The 22,086-nt window shown below is 47.2% G+C and overlaps 1 long non-coding RNA gene across 1 annotated transcript; it reads left to right on the forward strand.

Moving 5' to 3' along the window:
* The first annotated feature begins 19,121 nt into the window (after nucleotides 1-19,121).
* Nucleotides 19,122-20,184, forward strand: LOC125335246. Its single transcript, XR_007207395.1, has 2 exons — nucleotides 19,122-19,653; nucleotides 19,828-20,184. It is a non-coding gene; the product is annotated as an uncharacterized LOC125335246 (long non-coding RNA).
* Nucleotides 20,185-22,086: the final 1,902 nt, after the last annotated feature.

Genomic DNA, 22,086 nt, shown 5'->3' on the forward strand with positions numbered 1-22,086 from the left:
GACTTGTGATGAGCTCCAGGCTTACATCCATCACAAGGAACTGAGTTAGCAAAACCTACTATTTAAATGACTTAAACTAACCCTAGGCTTTCTGATGAGACATTTGTATTTCTAAGAGCTGTGTATGCATCTGGTATAACATGCTTATGCAACGAGAGCTTGACATAGCTCTGACTAAAGAAATCCTTGGTAAGTCTCTTTGTTCCAGCTGTGAATCTGTTCATGTGGGTCTCCTGCCATGAGACAGCATGTTTGGGGCATGTAAACTTTTCCCAACACCATGTTCTTTTGCTCCAAAGTGAGGCAATGCTGAGGCAAAGTCAGTTGATCTGAGATTAGGCCGGTAAATGCTCTGAGTGAGCAGCGCATTGTGCGACAGAGGGAGAAATTCCATCAACTACCTTCCAGCTCTTGCAGACAAAATCACCTCAGGTGCTGGCAGGTCCCTCCCAGAAGCTGCACTTCCATCCTGGCTCCAAACTGTCTCCAGGGTTCTCTGTTCAAATGCAGGCTGCTGGCAGTGGCTTCAGCCCATCACATACAGTCAAATGCTCTAATAAGGAGAGGGGCACTGGAGAAACTTTGTAAGGATTTATGGCCAGAATATCCCCCAAGAGGGGCAGTGGTGCAGGACAGATGTGGCAGTCAAGCTTACCTGGAGATAGCAAGGAGCTGAGCCACTCCTCACTGGGCAGTCAGCAGGGACAGGCAGGGATAGCTGTCTCATACTGGAGATCCAGGGGAATGTTCTTCGTGGACACCAGTGCTTTCAGGAGAACAGCTCCAATGGAACTGAGGAGCTGGAATGGAGGTGTGCAAAGTCCCAGGGAGTAACAGAGACTCACCTGATGCTGCTGCAGCCCAACAGTACAGCTTCTTAAAAGAGAGGACTCCAAGAGATGAGCAGATCCTGAGCTGAGACCACTATCCAAGTGTAACAAAGAAACGCACAGCAAACGCCATGAGGGGAAAACGTCCCAGCTCAGCTACTGGTGAATGCTGTCCTAGGGAGCACAGACCTGCACAGAGTGCTTCAAACTCATTCCTAATTTGATTGTTACACTGAACTATACCCAGGAACAACCACCACTCCCCCGTCTGACACCTCAGAAAGGCAAATTGCTGGTGACTATAGGGCCAGCCACCTCTCATCCACTATGCATTCCATAGACTGTGGAGTTCATAGCCTTACCATCTCCTCACTGGATCAGCTGGCTGCAAGACCATTTCTCCCCTTCTGCCATAGTCTTAACATGAGACCTCCATCCTGCTGGCATTAGGAGGGTGTGGAAGGAGAAAAGGAGGGGGCAGATGCCAGCATTCCTGCAGGAGTCAGGGTTTCTTTGGGAGGGTCTCGGTTGGGAGCAGTGAGCATGGGTAGCTTCTCCCACGTACCGAAAGCTGAGATCTTTCAAGGCATTTAGATGTCTTTGAAACTGTCAGATGCCTTTAAAACTGCATTAGGTGCAGTGTAATCTGCTACACAGCTAGGAAACTGGCTAGGATCTCAAAATATATCCATTATAAATAAATACGTATGTATATATATGTGCGTATGTGTGTATGTAAGGTGACTCGTAGGTGTTGAAGCCTGCAAGCCTGCATTGCTAGCATGGTCCATATGGAACAAGTAAAGCTACATGCAGAAAACAAGATGAGCCTTGTAGGAACCCAGAATACTGAGAATATTTCTCTGCCTGTTTTTAAGGGTTCTTACCCCTCTGAACAGCACTGTTTTGACCGCCAACCTTGGAAAAAATTACCAACGATCAGACAAGAACTAGAAAATACAGTGGTGTGAATTAGGTGATAGACTACTATGTAAGATTGTCACAGGGTGAAAAATTTAGAGGTTTTGGGCTTCTCTTTGTAGTAAATAGATAAGAGTAAAAAATATCAAAATGGAGGATTGTTGTTGTTCTCTAAGCTTTCTCTCTTCTTCTACTACTCCACGTTCTGCAGTAAAAGTAGTTTGGGATGACTGGATAGAGGATTCCACAGCTCCTGCCCATGTTACTGAATAATTGGTAGGAAAGTGAAAATAATATACATTTTTAGTAACTATTGGTTAAATTATCTTTAAAAGGCCGTGTAAATCTTGATAATTGGAGACTTCACTCCTGCTTTCTGTGCTCTATGCTGTACCTGGGTCACACTAGTGGCTCTGTTCCTCTGATAAGACTTAATAAACAACTATCCGGCAGGACTGAAACTCCAGGAAAAGTCTGGGTTTATTCTTTGAAACTCCTTGCAAGGACTTTCAGAAAATTCTCTCCCATCTGGAGGGATTTGATTTATGGCACAGTTCAGTGTCAAGTCTGCTCTTCACAGGAGTGCAACGCAAGATTCAACTTTTCCTTGGTGTGTTTTGTTGTTGGTTTGGGTTTTTTTCCTTGCACAGACATTGCTGCAACCCCTTTGCAGAAATCCGGAGCCACCATGATCCTTTGGTACCAATAGCCTTGGGGGAAAGAAGGCTGTCTTCTTGGTGCTACTTCTTAATGCCAGTGCCTTGATTCTTTGGCACAGTTAATATTTACAAAACTGAAAGCATACATGTAAATGACTGCTGTGGAAAATCAAGCTGTCAAAACCTTTGGGGTTTTGAGGGACTTTTTTGGGTTTGTTTTTTAGCACGAGTTCTACCTTGTGCTGCTCTGTGTGAAATAAGACCCATGCTTGAATTTTAGGCAAAAATCACCAAACCAAGCCCCACCCCAGAAAAAAACCCCAACACACAAACCAAAAAACCAAACCAAACCAAAGCCAGTCAAACAAAAAACTAGTGTATAAGTCACATGAACCACCTCAATGGAAAAAATCTTCTTCAGTCAGTCTTTTTCAGACAGTCCTCTTTTGGTGAGTTGTTGATTTACAGACTCATCCAAAGTTCAGATGCAAGGAGCAGCCAAATCTAGATGTACATCTGAACCATATTGTGGCACCAACCACCGGCAAGGTGTGAGGAAACATCATGATGCTCCTGGCTGCTTCTGTTCTGTTGAATCTCCCCAAACCGGGCCAGGAGACACTTCAGAGACAGAGTCAGAGAAGTGGGTATTTGCTTTATTCAGCGTGCCGGGTGTGGGGGATCTCTCCTCCTAACAAAAACACACAGAGAACTCTATACAGTCCAGTATTACGTGTAAATTTATGAATATTCATCACATTCCTTGGGATAGGAGTGGTTATACAAATTTGTTCTCGGAAGTCATTAATATCTTTAGCATGCGTGTCACACGTGTGGTGTGTCCTGGTGGTCGCACTGAGGAAGGCTCCTCTTCTTCTCAGGGGTCTTTCTGACGAAGGCCAGTAACCTTCATCACAATGCACTTTTCACTTTTCTTTCTGGAGCATGTGCAGTCCTTTGTGGGGTGACCCAGTGGTTTCTGTGTTGGTTTCAAGTAAATTCTTGTTCCTCTTATCTTGACAAGATTAAGGTGAATCCTGCTTCTTAGGTTTTGTGAACAACTTTTGCTGTCTCCCAATGGTTAACTGTGCTTACATGAGTTAACTATTGATCAGTTTTATCATATATTGTATTGGGCCTCTGCATATACTGGGTGCAAGAACAGAGTTACTGGACAAAAAATAATAGAAGGTTGAATTTACCATGCAATTTAACAGACAGGCTGTGTAAAAGGGTTCTGTGCTGGCAGAACTAAAGCTGCTGCTGACTGAGATTTGCAGTGCCACTCCTTTCTATCATTCCCTGGACCTGCGTTGAAGCAATTCTCATTTTAGCATCAGAGAAATTTTTGTTGTGGCTCCTGTAGTGGAAACATACTCCCCAGTAGGATTGGGGATTGAAATGTCTTCCTGGTGGATGAATGGGAATAGATCTTTCCAGACAATGAGGATATTATCTTAGGAATAGAGTTAGTACTCAGTAAACTGCTCCTGGCCTTAATAAATATATGTAATTTGTTTCAGCTAATTTGTTAGCTAATTAAAAAGCAAAATGCACCGGTTTTGCACATTGGTTTTGAGTTCCTGTTTGGCCTCAGTCAGTAGTGATGAATGTTATGCATTTCATGTTTATTTGGAGTCACTTGGCATTTTCTATTCTGTTGTTAAGACAAAACCATCTCTATCAAGATATTCCTTTTCTTGACCCTCTCATGCAAATCTGTCAGTTTGAACTGGCACCACTGTTAAATTCACAGTAGGGAGCAAACAATGTTTCCTCAGTGTGGTTTTTCTGGTTATGAAGTGCAGGTAGCCACAGATTGCTGTTTTGTGCCCAAGTAAGGGATCTCTTAGTCCCTCACACCTTCTTGCACTGAGATGAAACTTCTTTGGTCTTGTGTTGGTTTGGGATGTCGTACAATGTTTGTGGTCTCTAAAACTCTCTCCTTGGAGCAGCCCTGCCTGGCAGTGGTCTTCTCCAACACGTCGTACTCACATGCCCTGTCTGAGCTGGAAGGCAAATATATGCACTGTGTAACACAGGGGAAGTGAAAGCACATTGAGCACAAAAGCCATCAAAATTTATTCCTATCCCTCCTCTGCCCTCCTTTTTCTCTTGTTCAGAGCAGTCCCTGCCATTCCTGCACTTCCCAGCCAGCCATAACCTGGCTACTGAAAGAGAAGAAAATTCAAACCTACCTGAAGCAGGAGTTCCCAGGCAGACGCACTGGCACCGGATGGTCACAACGCAGCAGTGCTGGCAGCAAACGGGAGGAGAGATGAAACGACACATTGAGGCAAATGCTAGCTCAGCTCACATGGTCCAGCAAAACCATCGAGTAATCTAATTGCACACAATCAGTGAGCACATCTGTCTGCACAAACAGCAGGGGCCAGACAAGGCACCATCTCATCTGCCTTTGTCTTGCTGTGCTCTCGAGCTCCAGACACAGAGCCTCTTACCCTGCAGGAACTTCGCTGCTTGTCTGCATTTGCAGTAGACTTTTAGGTACAAAGGTTTCGGGAATAGGTAAGCTGCCTAATCTCTTAGCAGAGCACATTTTGCAAGTCAGATTTACTACTGCTCCAAAGCAAAGCACTCTACATCTCCCTTCTCCAATTAATTTCCAACAGGGACTTGTACTCATCTCTGTGCAAACTACTCCTCATCAGCTGCTCAGGAGCAACAGCACGGCATTCTCTTCCCTGCTCACTTATCCTCCTGCGCAGGGAAAGCAAGACATAATTAAACACATCCTAATAGAGGACAGGCAGGCTGTGGTGGTGATGCTGGTTTTCTTCTGTAAATATAACTAGATTTTATAGCTGACACTGGTGTAGTCGAGGCATGGATAGAGATCTGCTTTCCTACTGCAGATTAATATGCACATTAGCGTACAGTAAAGTACAAATGTACACCTGCAGCTATTGTTTGCCCTGGAGGAGTGTCCAAAGGCAGCTTACACTGGGTTTTGCAAACATTTGGGCACTTGCTAACTTTATGAACACGAACCCAAGGCATTCCCCTCGGTGTGTGAAGTAGCTGGTGTCAGACCCTCAGGGAGGTGTCAGGTCAGGGCACTGTCCCTGCAGCCTGGTCTCTGCATGGCCAAGGGTCTGCTCCCAGCTGCAGGTGTGTTAGCAGCTGGAGGAGTAAAGCAACTCGATTTGCAGGGTGGAAGTCACCTGCTCTGCCAAGCAAATCTGACCAGAGCCCTGGCTGCTGGTACAGGTGACTGGCTGTGTCAGACAGAACAGATATATGGATCAGATCACTGTTACTATTTTTAATGCCTCCACCATGCTCTTTATTCTGACAATATAACTTGTTGCCAGGTACAACATGAGCAGAGAACCCATAGGGATCTAGAAAACATCTACTGTCAGGAATGACTGAAAAATATATGTTTATTATGGCATTAAAAAAAAAAAGACGGCAGGAAGTCTTCAAATATGTAAAAGAGGTAAACCAGAAACAAATTCTGGTTCAAATAGGAAGGGAGTAGCTGATTCTCCCTGTTCTCTGTGCATAGAACAAGAAGTAATCATCTTAGATAGCATCAGAAGAGGTGAAGATCAGACATTAGGGGAGCTTTGTAGTGATAAACAGTTAAATGTGGCTTAGATTGCCTGGAGAGGCTGGAATTTTCCTGATGGTGGTTTTCATTGGCAGGTTAGGCGTAGCTTTTTCAGCAGTTTTACAGGTCATACTGGTTCAGACCTGGTAGTTTTCTAGGTCTTTTCTAGCTTTCTGTCCTATGACGGTCTATATTACAGTAACATAACTTGGCTCTAGTTGGGCTGGGGATCCTGTTACACTCGGCAATGGTAGCAAGAGGAGTTTGTCATCTTTTAAAAATATGCTCATGATCTCTGCTAATTGCTATTAACATTGCAGTTTGGTTAAAATCAGTATAGTCATGGACCATTCAGGAAGAAAAAACATTTGTGATACTTTTGTGATTCATCCTAAGCATAAAGAAAAATAACTTAATAAATGCTAAATCTGTAACAGTTTACCTGTTGACAGGTATTTCATCTCTCATCATAATACAACTTAGTTTGACACCCATTCCTTCTCTTTTTCCTTCAATGAATTATCAGGATTCTCTTTCAGAGGGCTGTAGTAAGTATCTGCTGTCCTTAATGCCTTCCTACCTAGGAGAGATTTTGCATTGGGTTTAGGTAGAACAAAGCCAGGACTTGCCTTGGAAAAGTCTTTTTTTCCTCACCTCCAGCATCTGTGGGGTGCCACCTGGGTTTTGGGCCTCTGGACTCTCCCAAAGGGCCTTAGGATTGAAAGCATCCCCATCACACTGCACCCCACGTCTGCTTGGGAGATAATGCTAGACATCCTTGACTGCTAGAGCCTGCCGGGTTCTTTGTGAGTAATGAGAAACCACTGGCAGAAGTAATTTGTAACAAACACTGGCTGTCAGGGAAGGAAGTTGGCCAGTGCTGCACAGCTGCAGTTTTTGTCCCACCAGCAGAAATGTCACCATTTGTAGCTCAAATTTTTTCTTAAGATTTAGCCTAAGATTTTCAGCTTCTGTTGATTTGTTTTCCCTTTGGAAGCTTTACTGTGTGCCAGGGTCTCCTCGCTGTATAACCAACAGTCTGGGCAAAGCAGCCTGTGCTGCAGAGCCCTCCGCCTCACACTGCCTGAGCCCCAAATTTGCACTAAAAGTTACCACAGTTCTAATGTGAAGTCAAAGGATGTTTTCCCCTGTCTTTGCCATCCACAGACACATGGAAGCCTGTATCACCCTTTTAAGAAGGAGCCCTGCTTCAGGCTCTATCAGGTTTTCACATCATTTCCACATCTTTTTCCTGGTTATCTTCTGGAGCTGCTGATGCACTCACACCCAAAACTGCTCAGCAAAAGCTTCAAACTCCACTCCTGAGTGTTTCAAATTGCCAAGCACCGTTCTGTTTGCTTTTGCTTAGGGTGGAGGCTCATGTTTATGTTTTGGTCCCTTGTTCGACTTCTTACACAAAAACCTTTTATGGCTGCCTTACTGGAAGGGGAGTGGCTGCAATCACCAGTCCCCATGGGGTTGAAGACAGACCCTGATGGCATTATTGAAGCTGGGACAATCTAGTTTCCCCATATTGGGTCACTGGAAAGTTGCTAAGAAGGTTATAAAGGGGCAAAGAGGCTAGAAAACTACTGGAAACCTCCTGTCTTGCACAACATTGCATTCCTCAGCTCCTGTAGACAGCCTTGTCTTGTCTGGTCCTTTCCTGCTAAACAGCTTCTCCCAGGCCAAGGTTTTCTTACTGGATTTCCCAGTTACTATACACACCTGGCAGCTGGTATCCTAACATCTGTTTTCTGTCCTGAGACAGGTTATTTCACAGTGCTTTCTGGAACCTTTGTTTTGCAGCATGTCTGGATCCTGCTTTGAACTACAATTGTACTCTGCTGTCAAAATTTGGCGATTGTTTCTTTTCTTCCAGTTTAGCTCAATTTCTGTTTGGAAACTACTTCCAGCTTCTTGGTTGCTGCTCACACTGATAATTCTGCTTGGCCTGAGCCCCAAGCCTATATTTAGGCTTAGTTTTTTGCTATACTACTTTTTATTTGCCAAGAATGTACACTTTTCCCTGTACCTACAACAATCAGAAGAAAACAGGCAGCTTTATCCCTAAGCCCCTGCTTATTCCATCTCTGTGGGGGCTCTGTTACATGACTGGGCAAGTTCATGACAGAGAACCATTTTTGGATACACACCAGTTATGTCCCTCTCACAAGATCCTGCTCTGCCCATGGCTGTAGGCTGGAAGGGTGCCAGGAAAAGCACCACATTTGCTTGCACATCTTTGCTCTTTCAAAGGCCTCAGCACCTGCTGGGGACATAATACTGGTCTGGGATATTATGACCCTCCTGAGTTCCTACTCCCTCTCAGGGGTGCACAGACAATTGCTTTTCTCACTCTCAGGTCCTTTTCACACACACACACAGAGCTCAGCTGCAAACACTGCCACGCTGCAGGCCATTGGTTGTCAGTAGATTCCGAGATTTCCCCAAGTCAGGTCTTGCTCAGGACATTACATGAGCTCAGTGTCTTGAACAGCATCTTCCATTGTGACTAAACAGTACAGGAGTCTGAGTTGCTCCTGGTGGTCAGCCTGAACAGACCACAGAGAGATACAGTGCACCCCTCAGCAGGCTCTGAGGTTTCTTACACACCCAGCTTGCTACGTCCAGCATGAGGCCACCATGTCCTCTAATCAATACAGCAGTTCTGCAGTAACTTGGCTTCTCTGTCAGAAAACAGTGCTGGATTTATGTGCCTGTATCATACAGTACCATGTCAAAAATTTCAGCTGGGCCATCTCATAGTGGAAGTAAGACTTTTTCCAGGGGCACTAGCTAGGGGATCTCCAGAGCTATAGCCACATTAATCATGAATTCCCCAAGAAACTGCCCTACCCCATTAAATACACTGGCATATTTTTTAATAAGGTCACCTGCCTTGTGTCAGCTGAGATGGAACAATTCCCACTTTCATTACCAGTTTGATCAATTTAATATCCAGCCTGCTCAGGGACGAAGCTCTAGTGATGCTGCTGTGTGTACAGAATGAAATCTGTGGTGTTTTACATCCTGTTTGATTGGGTCTAACAGCACATCACGTCTGTCAATGCCCCCCTGCTTTACCTTCCTCTTGCAAAGGTGGGTTCTTACTCTCTTTTCCTCCAGCCAGTCCTGCTGTTGCCACACCAACATGGAAAACTACCTAGCCATCTGGGGAGCTAGCTGAAGCTTCTGCGTGTTCTCAGTTTCATCTGGGACCTGACTGCTTTCATGGGAACACCAGGAGTGTGGTCCTCTTCCTGTTGGCTGCCTGGCCTTAAGTATCACATATTCCACTCTGGTTTCAGTGGCACAGGCACCCGGGGCTGTTTATCAGCTCTTTGTGGCTAATCTGTTGCAGGCCACCATACTGTCCCCAAGCAGTCTGTCCCCGGTGTTCACCAATCAGCACATTCTGATCTGTGTTGATGAACTCTGCTGTGGCAGCAGGACCTGCCTCATGATGTGGGGCCAGCAGTTGCATTGGGACTTGCAGAGTAACCTCTCTGCTCTCCCTTTTACTTGGCTTTTGCAAAAAGTAAACAATCCTTTTGACTCCTCTTATGCAACTACTTACCATAGAATTACATATTCAAAGAAAAGGTTGGAAAAGACCTCCAAGACCACTGAGTCCAACCTTTGACCAAACACCACCACACCAACTAAACCATAGCACTAACTGCCACATCCAATCATTTCTTGAACACTTTGGGGATGGTGACTCCACCACTTCCCTGGGCAGCCCATTCCAACGCTTTACCGCCTCTTCAGGGGAAAAATTCTTTTTGACGTTCAACCTGAACCTACCCTATCTCAGCTTGAGGTCATTTCCTCTTGTCCTGTCACTTGTTAACTGGGAGAAAAAGTGAACCCCCACCTGACTACAGCCTCCTTTCAGGTAGTTGTGAAGAGTGATAGGGTCACCCCTGAGCCTCCTTTAATCCAGGTGGAACATCCCCAGGTCCCTCAGCTGCTCCTCATGTGACTCACTCTCTAATCTCTGTTGCCCTTCTCTGGACTCACTCCAGCCCCTCAATGTCCATCTTGTAGTGAGGGGCCCAAAACTGAACACAGAACCTGAGGTGTGGCCTCACCAGTGCTGAGTACAGAGGGACAATCACTGCCCTGGTCCTGCTGGCCACACTACTGCTGATACAGGCCAGGATGCCCTTGGCCTTCTTGGCCACCTGGACACATGCCAGCCCATGTTCAGCCACTGTCAACCAGCAACCCCAGGTCCTTTTCTAGTGGGCATCCTTCCAGCCGCTCTGTTCCCCATCCTGTAGAGCTGCATTGGGTTGTTTTGGCCAAAGTGCAAGACGTGGCACCTGGTCATGTTGAGCTTCATTCCATTGGCCTTGACCCTTCAATCCAGCCTGTCCAGATCTTCTGCAAAGTCTTCTTTCCTCTCAACAGATCAACACTCCTGCTGAACTTAGTGTCATCCATGAATTTACTGAGGGTACACTCAATCCCCTCATCCAGGTCATGGATTAAGATATTAAACAGGACTGCCCCCAATACTGAGCTGTGGGAAACCCCACTAGTGACCAGCCATCAATGGGATGTGGCACCATCCACCACCACAGTGGGTGACCATCCAGACAGGTTTTAACCCAGCAAAGAGGGTCCCTAAGCAAGCCGTGGGCTGCCAGTTTGTCCAGGATTGTGCTATAGAAGAAGTCCAGATAGATAACATCCACAACCTTTTCCTCATCCACCAGGCAGGTCACCTGGTCATAAAAGGAGATCAGGTTGGTCAAGCAGGACCTGCCTTTCATAAACCCATGCTGGCTAGGCCTGATTCCCTGATTGTCCTGTAGGTCCCATGTGATTGCACCCAAGACGATCTATTCCATAACCTTTCCCAGCACCAAGGACAGGCTGACAGGCCTGTATTTCCTCAGATCCTCCTTCCAACCCTTCTTGGGAATGGACGTTGCATTGACTAACCTCCAGTCATCTTGGACTTCCCCAATTCAGCAGGACTGATGATAAATGTTATAATTTATACACAAGCAGTTGGATTTTGGTTTTTTTCATCCAAATAGTAGTGAAAAATGGCTGTCAATGGCTCCTTTGGGTTGGGCTTTCGTCCTTTGCAGCCCTGCTGATTAAAAGGATTTCTCTCTGGGCAGCAAGAAATGGCACATGGCTATGCCCTGAAGAGTGGGTAGGTGATAGATAGGTTCCAAAGACTGGATCCATGTAAATATTGCAAGTCTTCTTGGGAAAATGATGATCCCATATTTTCGCAGGTAATTTTACCAGTAGGCTTCTGCGTTTGTTACTTAATGCTTGAGGTTTTGGGGAGCAACCTGGCTAGCAACATCTTAGAGAAAAAAAAAAAATATGGCTAGATGAGTGCATTAGAGTGACCATTTATAATCTCAGTTCTGCAATCCATAGAGGAATACTAAAGCAGACTTCTGGCTGCTAAAGCACTGTGAATTTACACCAGGGGAAAAAAAAACAACCCAAAAAACAAAGAGAACACGACACAAAACTTCAAATAAAAGTGGGATCCACGAGCAGGCACTCTCTGAAAGGGGCCGGGTACCTTTCAGTTAGCACTCCATTCCCTGCCGACATTAAATGTTCGCCGCCTTTTCCGCATCATTCCGGTCACAGCCAGCTGGCACAAAGCAGCGGCGCTGCAGGCTGTCGCTGAATGGCTTGTTCCATCCAGCCGTCGGGTTGCTGCCCAGGCGCGGGCCGACCTTGTCAAGCCGCATCCCCGCCGCGTCGAGTGGCTGAACTGCACAAGGTCCCCGCTCCCATCCGCAAGCTGCGCTGTCATTTGTCGCCTGTGCCACTGGATGGCAATGCTGGATAAAGCATCGCAGCCCGTGGCGGGGCGAGGAGGGGGAAGAGGACGGCTCGTAGGGTGTGGACAACTCAAGACAGGAGCGGGCGCTGTCGTGGCGAGCCCGTGAGAAAAGCGTCCCGCTGGGACATTGCACCATTTGCTGTAATTTTCAACCTGGAAGGAGATGCCCGAACCAAGGGGTGTGATTTCTCAGGACCCCCGCACTTGGAGGGCTCGAATCACGGAAAACTAGTCTTTGGTTTCGGGGTTTTAAGCGTCGGAAGGCGTTGTCGGCAGGAGTGACTGGAGTCATGCGTTGGCGCGGCTTGCTAGAAATTGCCCAATTTTTATACTTAAAAACTGTACTTACACTTTGTTAAAAAAATGACTTTGTAAGCACGGCGTGGCTGGGCTCAATGACTATTCAGTGAACTCATTTGAATGTGCATAGACAGGGCTTGCTTGAACTGCTGCATCAAAGAGAAATGCTGAAATGAGTCATTTGTGAATCACGGCTTATTTTCTGTTGTTAGCTCATCTGGAATCCCATGGTGATCAAACAGCCTTTTACAATGTGTTAATACATCGCTACTCCATGTGTTTAGCAACAGCTCTGTTCCAATAAACTGTAGGTAGTCACCCATTATAACGAGGTAGTTTTTTTCTGCCGCATGTAAACCAGCTGGGACGAACTCGGAGATGAAAACATTAGCAAATTTTCATGCTGTTCCAAACACTCTTGTCCACACTGCTTCCATTCCAATATCATACATGCTTTCTGTGTCCTTGCTTGCAGGGCACAGTCCAGCCAGAAGAGATTGCCTGCACGGGCTAGCGCTCCCGTCCTCCAAGAGGCTGCAAGCAGCAGCAGGAAAACCACTTTCCGGGCACAGGAATGAAAGAGAGGCAGGGAAAAAAACCGTCCTCGGCAGCATTTTAAGGTAAGGGCCTGTTTTCCAAATTGGTAACTGTTCCCATCCTATGCCTCCAGCTGACTGGAGAGATTGGACCAGACTATAAACACTTTCAGGCATTGATCTGCTTAAATTTGGAGGGAAGGGTAATCCTTCCCCTCTTTTTTTTTTTCCCTGTAACAAACTGAATCAGTCCAGCAGGTCTGCAAGAAGTTGACAGGAGTCTGAGAAAGAGGGTGTGAATCCCTTTAGGCTGCTATTGTCACTGAACTCTCCATGGTGTGAAACCACAGCCTGAGGTGCTGAGCTTCTACCAAAAGCAACTGAGGCTGAGGAACCAATTCCCTTCTGCCAGCTCTTTTATTGGAGTGAGTGGCTGGAGATGGAAACATCTTCAACCAGTACTGCAAGCTTCACCACAACCCATCTGTCAGAGCCCTAAGCCCTGTCTGCTTGTGAGTTACTTAGCCATAAAGGCCCAAATACTCTCTGCCATCATATTAGGTTTCTTCTGTCACGCATAATTGTAGCTCAAAGGTCCTGAATAATTGCATTCCTATTGGGACTGCTCCAGCCCCCAATAATAATCTTAATAATGTTGCTCTTAACCAGCCACATGAATCCCTTTCAATCCCCAATGCAGGCTCAGCCATGCTGTAATACAGTAGAGGAGGCCATTCACTGTGGGGCTAATTTAGTTTAAAATACCACCAGCCTATTTATGGGACAATTTTTTGTTCATGCTCTAAATTCTTATGCGCAATCAACAGCCTGTAAACCTGGTCAAACCAACACATGACCCATTAGTGCGGGCAGTTGGGGCTTACAGCCCTTAGGAGCAGTGTTTGTGCTGAGCTCCCTCACAAGTGGGATATATCCCCTATTTAGATAATGGGCCCTGTAGTAGGGGGAAAACATGGAAACTCTTTTCCTGCACTGGAAATCAATTTCACACGATCCCAGGGTGAGCTTGACCTCACACTCACCCAGTAGCTTTTGCGACCAATGCCAGCTGTCCCAAATAAAGAAGCACCACTTTTTCTCTGTGAGGGAGAGAGCAGAAAATTGAGGCAAGCAAAAGAGTATCGCCCCACTGGTTGTGTTGCTGGGAGCAGGATTCCCAGGAACATGGGGAAAGGCTTTTACCCTTGAGAAGGTTCCACATAAACACTAGACTTAGCAAAACTCGGGTTCCTTAATGGGTCTAAAAGAAGATTGAGTAGCAGCATGTTCTTAGGTTAGGAAATGCAGCCCACAGCATGCAAGACCAGACAAGGGTTAAGACATGCCAATATCCAGCAGGGGAACAGGCATCAAGGTAGATATCCTAAGTCCTAACACAAGACAAGTCCCCTGAATTAAGAAACTCCTTAATTTTTTCTCTGGGTTTATTTTTAGGCAGGCTACCTGAATTCAGCAGTGTGCCTTACCAAAAGTTTTGATGGGGCAACTTGGTACTGCATGAAGGAAAGGTAGAAACAAAAAAAAAAAAAAAAAATGAAATGCTGGGGGAAGCAGGTGGGAGAAGCCTTTTGGGATAGCTTCCCCTGGTGTGGTTGCCTTAAGGGCCAGATTTACCTCTGACAAGGAAGGCTATAGCAGAAGAGTTGGTGAAAGGAGTAATAAGCACTCCAGGTGGGAAACAACGGCAGGGTAACCACCCACCCATAAATACAGGCAGGGCAGGCCTGCATCCACATTGCCTACAGCTGGGGCCATCTGTCTAAAGGCAGGCAAGGGTGTCATGAAAGGAGGGCCTTTTCCAGGTTAGAAAGGTTGAGTATGAAGCAGGTGATGCTGACTCTGGGGCAAGTGATAGCCTGCCTGTGTTTGCATGTTATATTTTTTCCAGTGACACTTTGCAGAGTGTGTGTTTGTGTGTTTTCCAAATAGCCCCAAATAAACACCACACCCCTCAGACATGCCCATCTCTTACATGTTTTGAAATAAGAACCGACAGCTGGAAGGCAGGAAAGAGGACAAAGACTTATGAGACTCATTTTTGCAGAGCCCATTTGTACCAGGACCTCCTGGTAAACAGAGTAAATTGTGCCAGAACTTGGGCTCACTGGATTTCCTTCCTCTATGTCCAGCTGTCTTGCCATGTCCCTGTACCCTTAGGCAACTCGCTTCATTCCTCTCTGTCACAGTTATTTTGAAGATATGGAATAAATAATTTCAACTACCTCACAGAAAAAAATATTTACAGTTCATCTCAGGATTTTGTTAAATTTTTGTGTCGAATTTCCTCTGCTCCTGCCTTCGCCTTTGAAGAAAAATTGATTGTAGTGCAACCCTGATGTAGACATATAGATAAGTATTTCACATGTATTGTCTGTCTAATTTGTAAATCTGACACTTTGATAGCTTAAGATACATCAAATGCTTTGGGGTTTTTTTTAACCTATTGTCTTTAGGGCTCTTTCCAGTCTGGACCTCAGACATACTAGGAGATACAGGCATATAGAAAAGCTAATGATAGATGTCCTGACTCCAGGAAGTGGTGTTCTAAGGACGTAAGTCACTTTGGATAAAGTTGCCAAAGAAGGCAATTCCAGCACCTAAAGAAGGAGAGGTAAGGAGTGGAAATGGCACAGTTCAAATTAGAGTCAGGCCGCTGGGTAGCATCATCCAGGCTGTCCTGGCAGAGCTCTCCCAGTTTCGAGTGCAGTGTTTCTGGTGCTGGGTTAAAGGGAGAAAAGCCTGGGGTTGTTCTTCAACTGAATTTCTCAAAAAGGAGACACACAGGGGCGCCAAAGTCTTAGGAAAAGAATCCCAAGCCTAAGCCCTTTTCCTTTAACACTTCTCTCTGGCAGGCTCCTTAGCCGGTGCAGTGGAATGGCTTCACTCCCACTCCGGAGAAAGCAGCGTTAAGGGAGCAGCTTGTCAGCTCAAGACTGATTTCACTTGCAAACGCACTGGGGCTTCGCAATCGCTTACACTTGCCTGGTGTAAACAGGCTGGGTGGCTGCTGGCTGCTAAGGACTCTGTGCCTCTCCCAAGGGGAGTCCTGAGGACAGATGGGATGCACCCAGGTGTGTGTGGGGGGGGTTGATTCCTGAAGGAGGCTGATGCATCGCTTTGTCCTTCTTGCACAGCATTTGCAAGCATGGCCTCAAATTTCTTCTGGACAAACTTCCCAGGTTAATTTGGAAAAGTGCCATTGTATCAGTATGGTAATACCATGCTTTGGAGAATAAAAAGTTTGTTTGTCCAGTGTCCAACTGTTTGTGTTCCTGGGTGTGAAGATGATGGTCTAAGCCTCCATCTGGTCAGTTTGTCCCTGTGAGCTGAACCTGGGGTGGTGGTGCCTTCAGCTGCTGGAATGGACACCAAGTTGAAAATCCCCAGGACAGCTGTAATGTGAGTGCTTGTCTGCCATAACCTCCAACCACACCCTCGTTTCCCTTTGACAGAGGGAGGAGGCTGGTGCAAGAGCGATTTCATCAGCCCCTGACTGCAATTAGATTATACATGTAGCGGGCTGGTATTCCTTCAGTGGTTATATGGAACGATTGCACCAGATTGTCCAGTGCACAGCCTGCTCTTTCACTCCCCTCCAGAAGTTTTGCTCCATAGTTGTCAGGGAGGCAGGCAGGACATTTTGGTGTGAAACACCACATAAACACAACTGAGCTGAGCAAACTATACCCATAGCATAAGCTGCCACGGAAAAAAAAAAAGCGCCATGTTGTTCACTGTTTTGTTTTGTCTTGCTTTCCACTGAGTGATATATCATAGAGACAAGTTGCTGTAGCCACACAGCAATTCTTTTAATACCATAAAGTGTCGTGGGGTGTAGACATGTCCTAGGACAATGGCTAGAGCTAATGTTAAAGGCTAAATATATTGCAGCTGCATACAAGCTGGACTAGATTAAAGACTAGAACTTTGGAAGTTTCTTGTTAAAAAAAAATCACTTATGAGATTTTTTTGTCCAGATTAATTTTGGTTTGGACGTCAGAACCTCCAACAGTCATTTTCCAATAATGCGTCTTATTGTAATTATTTGACACTTTAAAATATATGCCTTGCAGACAGCAGTTCCAATGTTAGCATAGAAATATCAAAGTAGATTTTATTAAAACTCTGCTGTGGGTAATACCAGGCTTTGTTTTCTAAACGTGTCTTATTAGCATGTTTTATTCAATGCACTGAAAATGAAATTCCACTTCCATTATATTATGTCATGCCAGGATGGATGCAACACCAAAGTATCATTGGAGAAGCTGAGAGTTTCAAACGTGAGTGCCCAAGTTTAACCACCAAAGAGGTACAGATACAGTGATGTATCTGACTGGAAATGGCCTGTTTTATGGAGATTCCGACTGCCTGCTCCTCCTCTTAATAATGCTTTCCTGGATATGGGACACGTTCTGGTGGTTAGTTCCATCCCTGTTCCTGGTTTCCTTTCCTTCCCTTGATCTCAAGCAAACCAGCTGCAAGACCTTGGGGAAATTCCTTATCTTCTCCTTGCATCAGTTTACTTATCTGTAAAGCAGATAAACTAATAACACCGCACTTCTTGAGGGTTTGTTGGAGCTTATTATACAGCAGTGAGTGCTTTAAGAGGGAAGTCATTACAAAAATGACAGTGTTAATATGACATAGGGGTAACACGAAGGAGCCCCATTCTGCTCCATGCAAGCCAGTGGAGCTCTGTTATTTGCTTTAGCAGAAGCAAGGATTTGGCCTATGCTTAAATGACTTGCATTTGTTTTTCTTCTTGAATGCTAATATAGAGTTAAGAGATAGCGTTACAAGGAAAGCTTATTCCTGCCTATGTGTAAATATTTAGCAGCTGAATAGGCATTATTTAGCAGGGCACAGTTTCTGCTTCTCCACAGTTTTCAAGGATGTCATTCTAAGCTGCTACAGATCAGAAGATACACTGAAATTACCAGATCAAAATCCTTCCCATATAAGTGTACACATACAGAATTTATTTTACTGGGCAATTAAATGTGTAAGATAAATATCCCTGGGGGAGGAGGGTTGTTTGAGGTTTTATGGCATATCTTATTATGGGCTCAGTTTCGAAATCTTAATCCAAGCAAAACTCACCATATGGAGACTTAATGCTGGAGCGTAACTGTGTTTTGTACTCAGGATATGTGCAGTTGCATCAGTGGATTTTAGGGCAAGGGGGTAGCAAAGGCAGTGAAGTTTTGCCTAGAGAAAAGCAGCTCTTCCTAGAACATTTGTAAGTAGCAATAACCCTTTGATCAAACAGGACATGCTGAAGGACCTTAAGCAGCATACTCTTTTCTGGATTTCATCTGACAGTGTAGCTGATGAAAAATTGAAAATAAATGTAAAATAGAACTTATTTGTAATTATTTTGGGGTGGCATGATCAGTAAAACTGCAATCTACTGCAGCTATGAGATTGTTGGCAAAATAATTGCCTGTGTTTCAAATGCAAAAGCCTTTTGAAGGACACATGAGCAGTCAGAATTGCCCAGAAAATACTCCAATTTTATATTCAAGCTGCAAATGCAGTCTTTTTCTTAAAACTGGATGGGTTTTGTCCGTTTAGAAAATGAAATGCACAACAGAAAAAAGCATCCAGGTTTGAGTGAACAAATAATCAGATCTTGACATGCATATAGTGGATAGATTTATTTTTCTAAAGACAAAAGTGCTTGGTGTCTCTAGCATGAATGTATTGTGCTTTGCAAGGGAAAAAAAATCCTCACCACATTTGTATTGAGACCATGAAACTACTCTCTGAGGAATCCAAAAAAAGGTGAAGCCCAGAGTTTTACCCCACTGACGCTTTACTCATAGGGATAATCTTTTTAGGAGCTCGTTTTCTGGAGATGGCAATGACAGTAGCTAGCCCATAAGGGCCTAGGTTGAGAAAAGTATCTGGTGAAGCAGAATGTACCTGTTACCTTTCCTTACGAGATCTACAGCATGGGAATTTGCACCATGCGGTTGCTCATGCAAACACCGGGCAGTCGCCGGTAGCTGGATTGCATTGGCACCGCAGTGTGTGTGCTCAGTTTTAACTCCCGATTACTTGCCGGTTTTGCTTGTTTAGTTGGTTTAGTGTAGTTAGTTTAGCAAATAAATATTAAAGGAGAAGGTGAGACCCACGTGCTCCTTGGAAAAAACTTTGCTTTTTCTCCCCCTTCCAAAAAAAAGGTTTCATCTCACTTCCAAAAAATTGCAGTCAGAGATCGTCATTTGGCATTGAAAAAAGTTGCTATTTACATGCATTTATGACTATTTATATGCTGATTTCCAAACTGATCAGCCTCCTGACAACATTCTGAGGATTCAAACTCCGGGCCGGGGACAAAGGGGTCTCGGAAGGGGGCGTGGGGTGTGAGGGGAATGGCAGAGACGCGCGGAAAGGTACCACAGTGTCGTAACTCAGGGTCACAGCATCCTCATCCTTCTCCTCCCGCTCCTCCGCAGAGGCTGCGCAGGGGCGACGGCTCCGCGTCTTGTCCAAGCGGGACGTCCCACATCCCCCTTCAAAGCGTATCCCGGAGCAAAGTCGCGACGGGGGGGAGCCGGAGGAGGAAGGACAGGGAAGGGGCATTTGGTTTCGTGAGGTCTCGGGAGCAGCTGAAGCGACCTGTTGCACTCGGTGAGCTTCTCTCCTGTGGGAAACGGGCTTGAAAAAAACTCAAACTCTGCTAAACTGAATAGCCGGGAGACAGCACAGTGGACAAGGCGGTCACAGGTGCACGAGTACGGATTTCTTCTCTTATCCTTTCTTTTCACTCCTTTGCAACATCCCAAGTCGCTCATCGGAAGGGCTTCCCGGTTCCACTGGCCGCAGGGTTGAGACTGCTCTGCTCGGAGGCCCGTCCCCCCACAGCAGGGCATAAAAACAAAACACAGACTCCCAAATCAACCGAGGAAAAACCTCTCCGCTAACACCCGAGACAGAGCACCTCCCCTTCTCCGGCACCGGCCTCCCAAAAGTAATTGAATCGTGTTGGATCGCAAAGTGCGAGCGAAAAAGGGCGGGGAGTGTCTGTATTTTTTTTCCTTTTTTTTTTTTTTTGTCTTTGTTTTGTAGGGTTTGATGTGTTTGGGTTGTTTGTATGTCCTGCCGGTTTTTGCCATTTCCTTTCTGTTCCACTCTCTGCTCTAAGGTGAACCCGGGAAGACGCCCCGTGCCCAGAGTGAAGGCAACCCTCATCCCGGGGGCAGAGGCTGTCCCGCTTTCCCCCAGCCTCGTAAAGCCGAGGTAGACAGACCCACACCAACCTGAACTTCTCCTCTCTCCCTCCGAAAATACCGACGCCGGGAGTTCTGTCTGGGCAGAGGACGGGGCGGGGGGTGCTTCCTCTCGGCCCCGCCGGGGAGCGAGCCCACCCCGCTGCCGGCCGCAGCCCCCGTCCACCGTGGAGCATCTGTCCCGGAGCGGGCGCCTCTGCCGGCCCTGGGATCGCCTCAGCTGCAAGTAGCCCCACGGGCGCAGACCAGGCACTGCCAAAAACTACTTTAGAGAAAGAAAAAAAAAAAAAAAAAAGAAGACGAATAAAAGCTATTTATGTGTCAGTGAGCCGGCGGAAATCAGCCGCGTTGAGTGTCTCCCCAGTCGGGCGGCACTGGGGCAGGGAGAACTGGAAAGCAACAGCGAGAAGAATAACCAAGCCTAAACTTCCCGCAGGGAATCAGGAGCCGGGTTTATCTAAACGTTCTTGCGGCTCGCCCCCGGGGCCGGCAGAACAGGCAGGAGGGAGTAAGAAAGACCTGTCCGTCATCTGGGAGCCGGGCTGGTGGGGATACTCAGGGGTGAGATCGGTAACTCAGACCGGCTGGGGAACCTCGACGCCGGGAAGGTGAATGCCTCCCAAGAACATCTCTTCTCTACTTTCTCGTTGGGAAGAGATCCGTGGCGGGGTTTAACCATAAGGATGCTGCCGGTGGAGGGAAAGAGAAGCGGGTAGGGCTTTGCCCCGTGTGCTCCCCGCGCTGTGACGCACGGGGAGGGACCGCCGCGTCCATCGGAAGTAACTCAGAGGGCACAGAGCTCGGCGATGACTCCCTCGGAGCCACCTGCCAAAATCACTACAAGCTGTGAACCACACGGTGTGACATAGAGGAGCGAGGACAAAAAAAGAAAAAGAGCCGCACGTCTTCGCACTAGAAGACAGTTTTGTCTGAGGAGAGAAGGTGCTTGAGCTTCAGCTTCCCTTGGCACAGGGAGGAGGCAGGCGGCAGGGCGAGACAGAGCTGGCACTTCAGGGGTGACTGTAGCTCAGGGTGCGGCAATTTCAGTCCTCTACACGGGCCGGGTGTGCCTTCAAGGCTGCGAGGGAAAGGCGTCCTCTAAACGCCCGGCCCAGGGAAGTCGAATTCATCCCCGAAGTGCGGTCACCAAATGCCCCAGGGAGGGGAAAAGGAGCGCCTCACAACCCCGGGCTCCGCAGCGCGCCCAGCCCATGCCCTCCTCCCCTAGGCTAAAAAAAAGAGCACGGATGAGCCCGATGCGAGCCAGGGCTGCCCACAGCCCCGAAAGCCCGGCTCCCACCCCGCGGGCGGGCTGCGCTCGGGCCGCCTCTCTGCCAAGAGCCGCGGGGCGGGAGCCGGGCTGTGGGAGCCGGGTCCTGAGCCCGGAGATTTAACCCTGTGTGGGGAGCGCTGGAGTTGGGGAGAAGGGAAAGATCCTACCGGGAAGAATGTGGCACTCAAGTTTACTGGGAGCGTTTTGCAGAAGGCCAACTTAAAATCGAATTTATTCCCCACCCCTCTCCGGAAAATAGTAATAATAAAAGCTGGCATTTAAAATAATCGTTACGGGGCCAAAATTGCCGCCCCCTGGAGAGGGCTCGAGGGGGTAGGGAGAGCAGCAAGCGGGAAAAGGAGAGGCAGCAGAGTCCCGGAGCCACGAAATCTCCGTACATCTTCCCCATCCCTTTCCCGTTTTGCACGGAGCCGTCTTTGCTCCGCGTCGTCCTCGAGCAGGAGGCTCCCCAGGACCGAAGGGGGGGGGGGGTGGGAAAGGGGCAGGGCTGTGTAATTAAATCCCGGTGCCCGGTTAATTGCTGTAATTTGACGCTAACTGTACACCGCGGGCCGGCGCTGGGAGCGGCGGTGCGAAGCGCGCCTCGCACGGCCCATTGCCCGCGCCCCGCCCCGCCGACGCGCGGGAGCCGCCGGTGTCCGCCGAGGGGGCCCGGCCTCCGCCGACTCCGGCTCGCTGGGGCGGTGGATGAGAAGCGAAGTCCCGCAGGAGTCGGCGATTAAACTGCCCGCGGCGTTCCCCCGGGATTCAGTGGCTGAGGGTGCCAGCTCTTGCTTCCCTTTTCCCACCTGCCTGGACGCAGGGCTGAAACTTCCATCTATAAGGTCCTTGTATCCAAGCCCTTATGGTGGGGGAGGGGGTGCGATTCCCCTCCTTCTAC

This window comes from Corvus hawaiiensis, chromosome 1 (assembly GCF_020740725.1).
Source record: "Corvus hawaiiensis isolate bCorHaw1 chromosome 1, bCorHaw1.pri.cur, whole genome shotgun sequence".
Lineage (NCBI taxonomy): Eukaryota > Metazoa > Chordata > Aves > Passeriformes > Corvidae > Corvus > Corvus hawaiiensis.